Source organism: Littorina saxatilis, linkage group LG15 (assembly GCF_037325665.1).
Source record: "Littorina saxatilis isolate snail1 linkage group LG15, US_GU_Lsax_2.0, whole genome shotgun sequence".
In the NCBI taxonomy this organism is placed as follows: Eukaryota; Metazoa; Mollusca; class Gastropoda; order Littorinimorpha; family Littorinidae; genus Littorina; species Littorina saxatilis.
Window position 1 is genome coordinate 1,328,933 of NC_090259.1, and position 11,154 is coordinate 1,340,086.

An 11,154-nucleotide genomic window follows, 5' to 3' on the forward strand; every position below is an offset into this window, starting at 1 on the left:
AAGCACCTCGTCTCTGGATTACGGCTGCGACAGGGACATTGAAGTTGTTGATAACTGTCCAAGGTCTCGAGTGGAGTCCTGATTTCACGAAGAATGTTCTCCTTTAGCGCTTGTATTGTCTGCCTGTGGATTGTTGTGGTAAACCCTTTCCTTCAAGTACCCCCAGAGGAAGAAATCTGAAGGAGAAAGATCTGGGGACGAGGTGCTTGGATTGAGAATGTGATGAACTATCGAACTACGCCCAGAAATGATGTTGCAAAGAAGAAAAAACTACTAAGCGTGATTGGGACAAAAGCAAATTAGTCTACAAAACAAAAACAGTTTCAACAAGCTACATAAGAAACAAAGCGACGATTATGTATTCTCCAGCAAAAGGAAAATACACACCATTGTCAAGCCATGATTTTGAAGCAAAGCAAAACGTCTCATGTGTTACGTCATGTCTCTTCATCAACTGTGCATTTTTCTCTTCAGCCCTGGTTATACCTTGATGGTTAACTTGCAAGGAAATACACCCGCTACTGGAGTTAGAAGTAACGTTCAGTCATATGATATATTACCTGGTCAGGTATGATACCGTACAATGTTTTATTCCCCCCTCTGCTTCTTTACCTCTGTAAACTTCTAGGGGTAGTTATTTTTCGATAATGACCCAGCAACCAAACAAATAACGACCCAGCAACAGCCTGAATCCTCGATAGTGCAATGGGTTGAGAAGTTGTTCTGTTTCGGTACTACTTTTTGCGACTGAAAAGTTCCGAACGCTCTAACGTACGAAGTATACATCTCTGGAGCAAACAATACAAACATACCGCATTTAAATTAACAACTACAGGCCTGAACACATGAATCTTCATATAAAATCCATGAGTTCAGTTGTTTTCTGAATCTAGATTTGCCGTGCTCAAACGTTCATCACAAGCAATTTCCCGCAAGGCAAGTAACTCATACTTTGTCTAGCTACAAGAGTTGTTCCCCTTCTTTTCACTCAGTTTCTTCGACAACAGACTGCAATCCGACGGTCAGTTTTCAACAATATTTCATTTAATAAACAGATCACACGCAACCAAATGCACACATCTCATCAATTTAAACAACATAAAGCGGTTTCATACACTATTTTCCCCAGAAAACTGAACTTCATACAGTTTTTAACGTTGGAACACGGGTGCAAAAGTTCGTCTGCTAGTCCCATTTGACGAAAGAACATTATCCTGAGCGATACCAAAACATATTCAGAACACACATTATCTGCCTTTGCCGCCACAGCAGAATAACAGCATATCTGTGTACTTGATTTTAGTTTAAAATAGGAAAACTGTCAAGAAGTGTTAACAGAATGGAATGATTTGCACGGAACTATACAACCGCGCATTAATCGATCGCCTGCGCAGGTTGACTGGTTGAGTGAATAGGATTCGATCAAACTTTCGCAAAAAACCTCCTCTTTTCTTTGAATAACTGAAGAAAGGAGGAATAAAGAGGTTACACACCTCGTCTCAGTGATTATAAAAAATAATGGTCTCAGTTCGCGGTCATGAAAAAGCTCGCTAAAGCTCGCATTTTTCATGATCCGCAAACTTCGACCATTATTTTTAATAATCACTGAGATTCGGCATGTAACCTCTATGTACATGCACGTAACGTTATTCACGTGGATCTTTCATTTTGATTTTGATTAGAAAAGTATAAGATGGCAAGACAAGAATTCATGGCTCAAGCAAGAAAACAAATATAGTTGAAAGCATTTAATTTTGGATAAGGTCTATACGAAACACACACAAAAAGCAAAACGACATCACTCCAGGGATATTTACAAACAACTCTCATCAGTAAAAACCAATGTCAAACAGCAGTTCCCAGCAGCGTTTCCTTGACAACACGTAAAGTTAGAATAACAAAATACAAGTCGCGTAAGGCGACAATACAACATTTAGTCAAGTAGCTGTCGAACTCACAGAATGAAACTGAACGCAATGCAATTTTTCAGCAAGACCGTATACTCGTTGCATCGTCAGTCTACCGCTCATGCTCATGGCAAAGGCAGTGAAATTGACAAAAAGAGCGGTTTAGTAGTTGCGCTTAGAAGAATAGCACGCTTTTCTGTACCTCTCTTCGTTTTAACTTTCTGAGCGTGTTTTTGATCCAAACATATCATATCTATATATTTTTGGAATCAGGAACCGACAAGGAATAAGATGAAAGTGTTTTTAAATTGATTTCGAAAATTTAATGTTGATAATAATTTTGATATTTTTAATTTGCAGAGCTTGTTTTTAATCCAAATATAACATATTTATATGTTTTTGGAATCAAACAATGATGGAGAATAAGATAAACGTACATTTGGATCGTTTTATAAAAAAAATATTGTTTTACAATTTTCAGATTTTTAATGACCAAAGTCAGGGGGGGGGGAGGAATTGGGGGTATTCAGGTAAAACAGGCAACAGATGACAACCTAACTTCCTCCTGCAATAGTGATGTAAATGTTGACAAATAATACATCCAGGAAAGGTTCATAAAACATTTCCCCCAACTCATTAACAACCATCATACATTTGTCCATGCATAATTTTCAAGTAATTTTTGTTTTAGTTGGTTTTAGTTGCTGCTTTTTTGCACACAAAAAAGTCATTTACTTTCATAAGTAGGTGCTAGTCTTTGTTAGTGTACAGCTAAACACAAACAAAAGCAGCAAAACAACTACAACCACACAAATAACAAAACCAATTAAAAACGCATCAACAGACAAGCAACATGCACCTCCTCGTCATTGCCCTGCCTCTTTTACAAAAACAGGTGTCTTACAACTATCCCAAGCCATTAGACATCTTACAACACCAGCAACAGCCCCAAACAACAACAGCAACAACAACACATCAACAACAACAACAACACAGCAACAACAACAACAAAATAAGCAAATTCTGAATCTATAGATCTACCTTTAGTGTCACCTCGTTCGCATTGTGCACAACTTTGTTCCACTGTCTTATCTTATATCACACACACACAAAGTTCAGGTCTCTTGACACAAAGGGAAGCAACCACACACATGTTCTCTACTTCCTCAAGGGTACGTGCACGTAGGTTCCCTCCCTTAATTCAACATACGGGAGGATGTGTTTCAAGTGCTCGTCTTTTCACCTTGATTAGAGTTGACAACGTAGTGTTTAATTCCGCAGGTAAACATTCGTTAACATGTACATGAAATAATAATGGACTTAAAGTGTTCAAACAGTGTTGCTATATCTGCTAACACACAACACATTGAAGAAAGCACAATTAATACAGAGCTTCATGCAACAAAAACCTGAACAATTTCAGAAACCTTGTTACGAAATAAAAACATCAATGCGTGTCTACAAAGCTGACAACCCCAGCTACACACATAGATAACACATATCTGCAGAAATGTAAAACGTTACAGAAAATAACGGTAACAAAACTCTTTACAAGATTAAATATAAAGCAGTTCCAATTAAGCGTCTTTTGTACAGTGTTATTGATACATTTTACACATCTGAATCAAATTGAACAATTACACACAAAATACTGGTAAAAAAAAATCGTAATCTGCCATGACCACTTCATTACAAAAGAACAATGCATCACAAAGACATGTAACATCACACCTTGCCACAATGTGCCACTGATGGTGACTTTTCAATGCAGAAATACTTTTCACTTCACAACTGAAATATCTTGGCAACGTCTCCAGCAAATCGCGTGACACCCCAAACCACAGTCAGAAGAACACCAGACAGTTCAGTCACGTGTTGATCAGTCAGGTGTGCATCAGTCAGGTGTGCATCAGTCAGGTGTTATCCAGTCACGTGTTTTCAACTAAGATGTTCCCCTCTCAGGTGTTATTCACACACCTACATCACAAACAGCATAACATACAGTCAGAAGATCAACAGAGCGTGCAGTCACGTGTTCACCAGTCGGGTGTCGTACTACTGTGTCAGAAAACACGAACACGGATCGTGTGTATCTGCATCTCACCTGTCCCAAAGTTCACACTTGCTTCCGTGGTCGACACCGAATGTAGCCTAATTCTGTGTGTTAAAGATAAACGGACGAGACGTACAGTACTGTTACAGCGATGGTAACAGTTAATGAATTAGACAAATCGTTTTATTCTAAGAATGATATTTGGCAATTATACATGTTCTATTTTTGTTAAAAAGAAGTAAACATCTGTCCGACTTTGGGTGACCATGTCATATATACATTTGAAAATAACGTAAAGAAAATGTAAATCCGTTGCACTTTTCATGTACATGTACAGCATCAATTGATTGGGTTTACACACACACACAACAACACACATTGTACATCACTTATTCATAACTTCCCTCTCACTATTTTGTCCGCCTCCACGACTTATGAACACATTAATACACGACTCTCTTTCTCTCTATGTCCCTTCACGAACACTCAGATCATCTGCCGACTCCCTCAAGCTCAACATCCCCCACACCAAACTCAAAACAGCAGGTCAACGCTCATTTTCTTTCCAAGCACCTAGCCAATGGAACACACTACCTCTCCCCCTCCGCCAACAACAGTCCCTCGAATCATTCAAATCTGCACTCAAGACATTCCTTTTTTCCAAATAATCCATGCATTATACACTGCCCACCCCATCCCACCCTGAATAACTGTACATATTTTAATGTTTGATGGTGTGTGTGTGTGCTAGTGACTTTAAGTCTCCGTGTGTGTGAACGAGTGTATGTGCGCCTTGAGTCGCCTGTTGGTGAGATATGTGCGCGTTATAAATATTCGTATTATTATTATTATTATTACTTAAGTGGGATGGGTGCTAACCTATGGTGACATGAAATGTAGGAGAGTAAAACAAACCAACAAAGCACCACGCATTGTGGTCACGGTAAGAGGAATGGGTGCTAACCTATGGTGAAATGAAATGTAGGAGAGTAAAACAAACCAACAAAGCACCACGCATTGTGGTCACGGTAAGAGGAATGGGTGCTAACCTATGGTGAAATGAAATGTAGGAGAGTAAAACAAACCAACAAAGCACCACGCATTGTGGTCATGGTAAGAGGAATGGGTGCTAACCTATGGTGACATGAAATGTAGGAGAGTAAAACAGACCAACAAAGCACCACGCATTGTGGTCACGGTAAGAGGAATGGGTGCTAACCTATGGTGAAATTAAATGCAGGAGAGTAAAACAAACCAACAAAGCACCACGCATTGTGGTCACGGTAAGAGGAATGGGTGCTAACCTATGGTGAAATGAAATGTAGGAGAGTAAAACAAACCAACAAAGCACCACGCATTGTGGTCACGGTAAGAGGAATGGGTGCTAACCTATGGTGAAATGAAATGCAGGAGAGTAAAACAAACCAACAAAGCACCACGCATTGTGGTCACGGTAAGAGGAATGGGTGCTAACCTATGGTGAAATGAAATGTAGGAGAGTAAAACAAACCAGCAAAGCACCACGCATTGTGGTCACGGTAAGAGGAATGGGTGCTAACCTATGGTGAAATGAAATGTAGGAGAGTAAAACAGACCAGCAAAGCACCACGCATTGTGGTCACGGTAAGAGGAATGGGTGCTAACCTATGGTGAAATGAAATGTAGGAGAGTAAAACAAACCAGCAAAGCACCACGCATTGTGGTCACGGTAAGAGGAATGGGTGCTAACCTATGGTGACATGAAATGTAGGAGAGTAAAACAAACCAGCAAAGCACCACGCATTGTGGTCATGGTAAGAGGAATGGGTGCTAACCTATGGTGACATGAAATGTAGGAGAGTAAAACAGACCAACAAAGCACCACGCATTGTGGTCATGGTAAGAGGAATGGGTGCTAACCTATGGTGACATGAAATGTAGGAGAGTAAAACAGACCAACAAAGCACCACGCATTGTGGTCATGGTAAGAGGAATGGGTGCTAACCTATGGTGACATGAAATGTAGGAGAGTAAAACAAACCAGCAAAGCACCACGCATTGTGGTCATGGTAAGAGGAATGGGTGCTAACCTATGGTGACATGAAATGTAGGAGAGTAAAACAAACCAACAAAGCACCACGCATTGTGGTCACGGTAAGAGGAATGGGTGCTAACCTATGGTGAAATGAAATGTAGGAGAGTAAAACAAACCAACAAAGCACCACGCATTGTGGTCATGGTAAGAGGAATGGGTGCTAACCTATGGTGAAATGAAATGTAGGAGAGTAAAACAAACCAACAAAGCACCACGCATTGTGGTCACGGTAAGAGGAATGGGTGCTAACCTATGGTGAAATGAAATGTAGGAGAGTAAAACAAACCAACAAAGCACCACGCATTGTGGTCATGGTAAGAGGAATGGGTGCTAACCTATGGTGACATGAAATGTAGGAGAGTAAAACAAACCAACAAAGCACCACGCATTGTGGTCACGGTAAGAGGAATGGGTGCTAACCTATGGTGAAATGAAATGTAGGAGAGTAAAACAAACCAACAAAGCACCACGCATTGTGGTCATGGTAAGAGGAATGGGTGCTAACCTATGGTGACATGAAATGTAGGAGAGTAAAACAAACCAACAAAGCACCACGCATTGTGGTCACGGTAAGAGGAATGGGTGCTAACCTATGGTGAAATGAAATGTAGGAGAGTAAAACAAACCAACAAAGCACCACGCATTGTGGTCACGGTAAGAGGAATGGGTGCTAACCTATGGTGAAATGAAATGTAGGAGAGTAAAACAAACCAACAAAGCACCACGCATTGTGGTCACGGTAAGAGGAATGGGTGCTAACCTATGGTGAAATGAAATGTAGGAGAGTAAAACAAACCAACAAAGCACCACGCATTGTGGTCATGGTAAGAGGAATGGGTGCTAACCTATGGTGAAATGAAATGTAGGAGAGTAAAACAGACCAACAAAGCACCACGCATGTTGGTCATGGTAAGAGGAATGGGTGCTAACCTATGGTGACATGAAATGTAGGAGAGTAAAACAAACCAACAAAGCACCACGCATTGTGGTCATGGTAAGAGGAATGGGTGCTAACCTATGGTGAAATGAAATGTAGGAGAGTAAAACAAACCAACAAAGCACCACGCATGTTGGTCATGGTAAGAGGAATGGGTGCTAACCTATGGTGACATGAAATGTAGGAGAGTAAAACAAACCAACAAAGCACCACGCATTGTGGTCACGGTAAGAGGAATGGGTGCTAACCTATGGTGAAATGAAATGTAGGAGAGTAAAACAAACCAACAAAGCACCACGCATTGTGGTCATGGTAAGAGGAATGGGTGCTAACCTATGGTGACATGAAATGTAGGAGAGTAAAACAAACCAACAAAGCACCACGCATTGTGGTCATGGTAAGAGGAATGGGTGCTAACCTATGGTGACATGAAATGTAGGAGAGTAAAACAGACCAACAAAGCACCACGCATTGTGGTCATGGTAAGAGGAATGGGTGCTAACCTATGGTGACATGAAATGTAGGAGAGTAAAACAGACCAACAAAGCACCACGCATTGTGGTCATGGTAAGAGGAATGGGTTCTAACCTATGGTGACATGAAATGTAGGAGAGTAAAACAAACCAACAAAGCACCACGCATTGTGGTCACGGTAAGAGGAATGGGTGCTAACCTATGGTGACATGAAATGTAGGAGAGTAAAACAAACCAACAAAGCACCACGCATTGTGGTCATGGTAAGAGGAGCGGGTGCTAACCTATGGTGAAATGAAATGTAGGAAAGTAAAACAAACCAACAAAGCACCACGCATTGTGGTCATGGTAAGAGGAATGGGTGCTAACCTATGGTGACATGAAATGTAGGAGAGTAAAACAAAATAGCAAAGCACCACGCATTGTGGTCATGGTAAGAGGAATGGGTGCTAACCTATGGTGACATGAAATGTAGGAGAGTAAAACAAAATAGCAAAGCACCACGCATTGTGGTCATGGTAAGAGGAATGGGTGCTAACCTATGGTGACATGAAATGTAGGAGAGTAAAACAAAATAGCAAAGCACCACGCATTGTGGTCATGGTAAGAGGAATGGGTGCTAACCTATGGTGAAATGAAATGTAGGAGAGTAAAACAAACCAACAAAGCACCACGCATTGTGGTCATGGTAAGAGGAGCGGGTGCTAACCTATGGTGAAATGAAATGTAGGAAAGTAAAACAAACCAACAAAGCACCACGCATTGTGGTCATGGTAAGAGGAATGGGTGCTAACCTATGGTGAAATGAAATGTAGGAGAGTAAAACAGACCAACAAAGCACCACGCATTGTGGTCACGGTAAGAGGAATGGGTGCTAACCTATGGTGACATGAAATGTAGGAGAGTAAAACAAACCAACAAAGCACCACGCATTGTGGTCACGGTAAGAGGAATGGGTGCTAACCTATGGTGAAATGAAATGTAGGAGAGTAAAACAAAATAGCAAAGCACCACGCATTTTGGTCATGGTAAGAGGAATGGGTGCTAACCTATGGTGAAATGAAATGTAGGAGAGTAAAACAAACCAGCAAAGCACCACGCATTGTGGTCACGGTAAGAGGAGCGGGTGCTAACCTATGGTGAAATGAAATGTAGGAGAGTAAAACAAACCAGCAAAGCACCACGCATTTTGGTCATGGTAAGAGGAATGGGTGCTAACCTATGGTGAAATGAAATGTAGGAGAGTAAAACAAACCAGTAAAGCACCACGCATTGTGGTCACGGTAAGAGGAATGGGTGCTAACCTATGGTGAAATGAAATGTAGGAGAGTAAAACAAACCAGCAAAGCACCACGCATTGTGGTCACGGTAAGAGGAATGGGTGCTAACCTATGGTGACATGAAATGTAGGAGAGTAAAACAAACCAACAAAGCACCACGCATTGTGGTCACGGTAAGAGGAATGGGTGCTAACCTATGGTGAAATGAAATGTAGGAGAGTAAAACAAACCAGCAAAGCACCACGCATTTTGGTCATGGTAAGAGGAATGGGTGCTAACCTATGGTGAAATGAAATGTAGGAGAGTAAAACAAACCAGCAAAGCACCACGCATTGTGGTCACGGTAAGAGGAGCGGGTGCTAACCTATGGTGAAATGAAATGTAGGAGAGTAAAACAAACCAGCAAAGCACCACGCATTTTGGTCATGGTAAGAGGAATGGGAGCTAACCTATGGTGAAATGAAATGTAGGAGAGTAAAACAAACCAGCAAAGCACCACGCATTGTGGTCACGGTAAGAGGAATGGGTGCTAACTTATGGTGAAATGAAATGTAGGAGAGTAAAACAAACCAGCAAAGCACCACGCATTGTGGTCACGGTAAGAGGAATGGGTGCTAACCTATGGTGACATGAAATGTAGGAGAGTAAAACAGACCAACAAAGCACCACGCATTGCGGTCACGGTAAGAGGAATGGGTGCTAACCTATGGTGAAATGAAATGTAGGAGAGTAAAACAGACCAACAAAGCACCACGCATTGTGGTCATGGTAAGAGGAATGGGTGCTAACCTATGGTGAAATGAAATGTAGGAGAGTAAAACAGACCAACAAAGCACCACGCATTGCGGTCACGGTAAGAGGAATGGGTGCTAACCTATGGTGAAATGAAATGTAGGAGAGTAAAACAGACCAACAAAGCACCACGCATTGCGGTCACGGTAAGAGGAATGGGTGCTAACCTATGGTGAAATGAAATGTAGGAGAGTAAAACAAACCAGCAAAGCACCACGCATTGTGGTCACGGTAAGAGGAATGGGTGCTAACCTATGGTGAAATGAAATGTAGGAGAGTAAAACAGACCAACAAAGCACCACGCATTGTGGTCATGGTAAGAGGGATGGGTGCTAACCTATGGTGAAATGAAATGTAGGAAAGTAAAACAAACCAACAAAGCACCACGCATTGTGGTCATGGTAAGAGGAATGGGTGCTAACCTATGGTGAAATGAAATGTAGGAGAGTAAAACAAACCAACAAAGCACCACGCATTGTGGTCACGGTAAGAGGAATGGGTGCTAACCTATGGTGAAATGAAATGTAGGAGAGTAAAACAAACCAACAAAGCACCACGCATTGTGGTCATGGTAAGAGGAATGGGTGCTAACCTATGGTGAAATTAAATGTAGGAGAGTAAAACAAACCAGCAAAGCACCACGCATTGTGGTCACGTTAAGAGGAATGGGTGCTAACTTATGGTGAAATGAAATGTATGAGAGTAAAACAAACCAGCAAAGCACCACGCATTGTGGTCATGGTAAGAGGGATGGGTGCTAACCTATGGTGACATGAAATGTAGGAGAGTAAAACAGACCAGCAAAGCACCACGCATTGTGGTCATGGTAAGAGGGATGGGTGCTAACCTATGGTGACATGAAATGTAGGAGAGTAAAACAGACCAGCAAAGCACCACGCATTGTGGTCATGGTAAGAGGAATGGGTGCTAACCTATGGTGACATGAAATGTAGGAGAGTAAAACAGACCAACAAAGCACCACGCATTGCGGTCATGGTAAGAGGAATGGGTGCTAACCTATGGTGAAATGAAATGTAGGAGAGTAAAACAAACCAGCAAAGCACCACGCATTGTGGTCACGGTAAGAGGAATGGGTGCTAACCTATGGTGAAATGAAATGCAGGAGAGTAAAACAGACCAACAAAGCACCACGCATTGTGGTCATGGTAAGAGGAATGGGTGCTAACCTATGGTGAAATGAAATGTAGGAGAGTAAAACAGACCAACAAAGCACCACGCATTGCGGTCACGGTAAGAGGAATGGATGCTAACCTATGGTGAAATGAAATGTAGGAGAGTAAAACAGACCAACAAAGCACCACGCATTGCGGTCACGGTAAGAGGAATGGGTGCTAACCTATGGTGAAATGAAATGTAGGAGAGTAAAACAAACCAGCAAAGCACCACGCATTGTGGTCATGGTAAGAGGAATGGGTGCTAACCTATGGTGAAATGAAATGTAGGAGAGTAAAACAAACCAGCAAAGCACCACGCATTGTGGTCACGGTAAGAGGAATGGGTGCTAACCTATGGTGAAATGAAATGTAGGAGAGTAAAACAAACCAGCAAAGCACCACGCATTGTGGTCATGGTAAGAGGAATGGGTGCTAACCTATGGTGAAATGAAATGTAGGAGA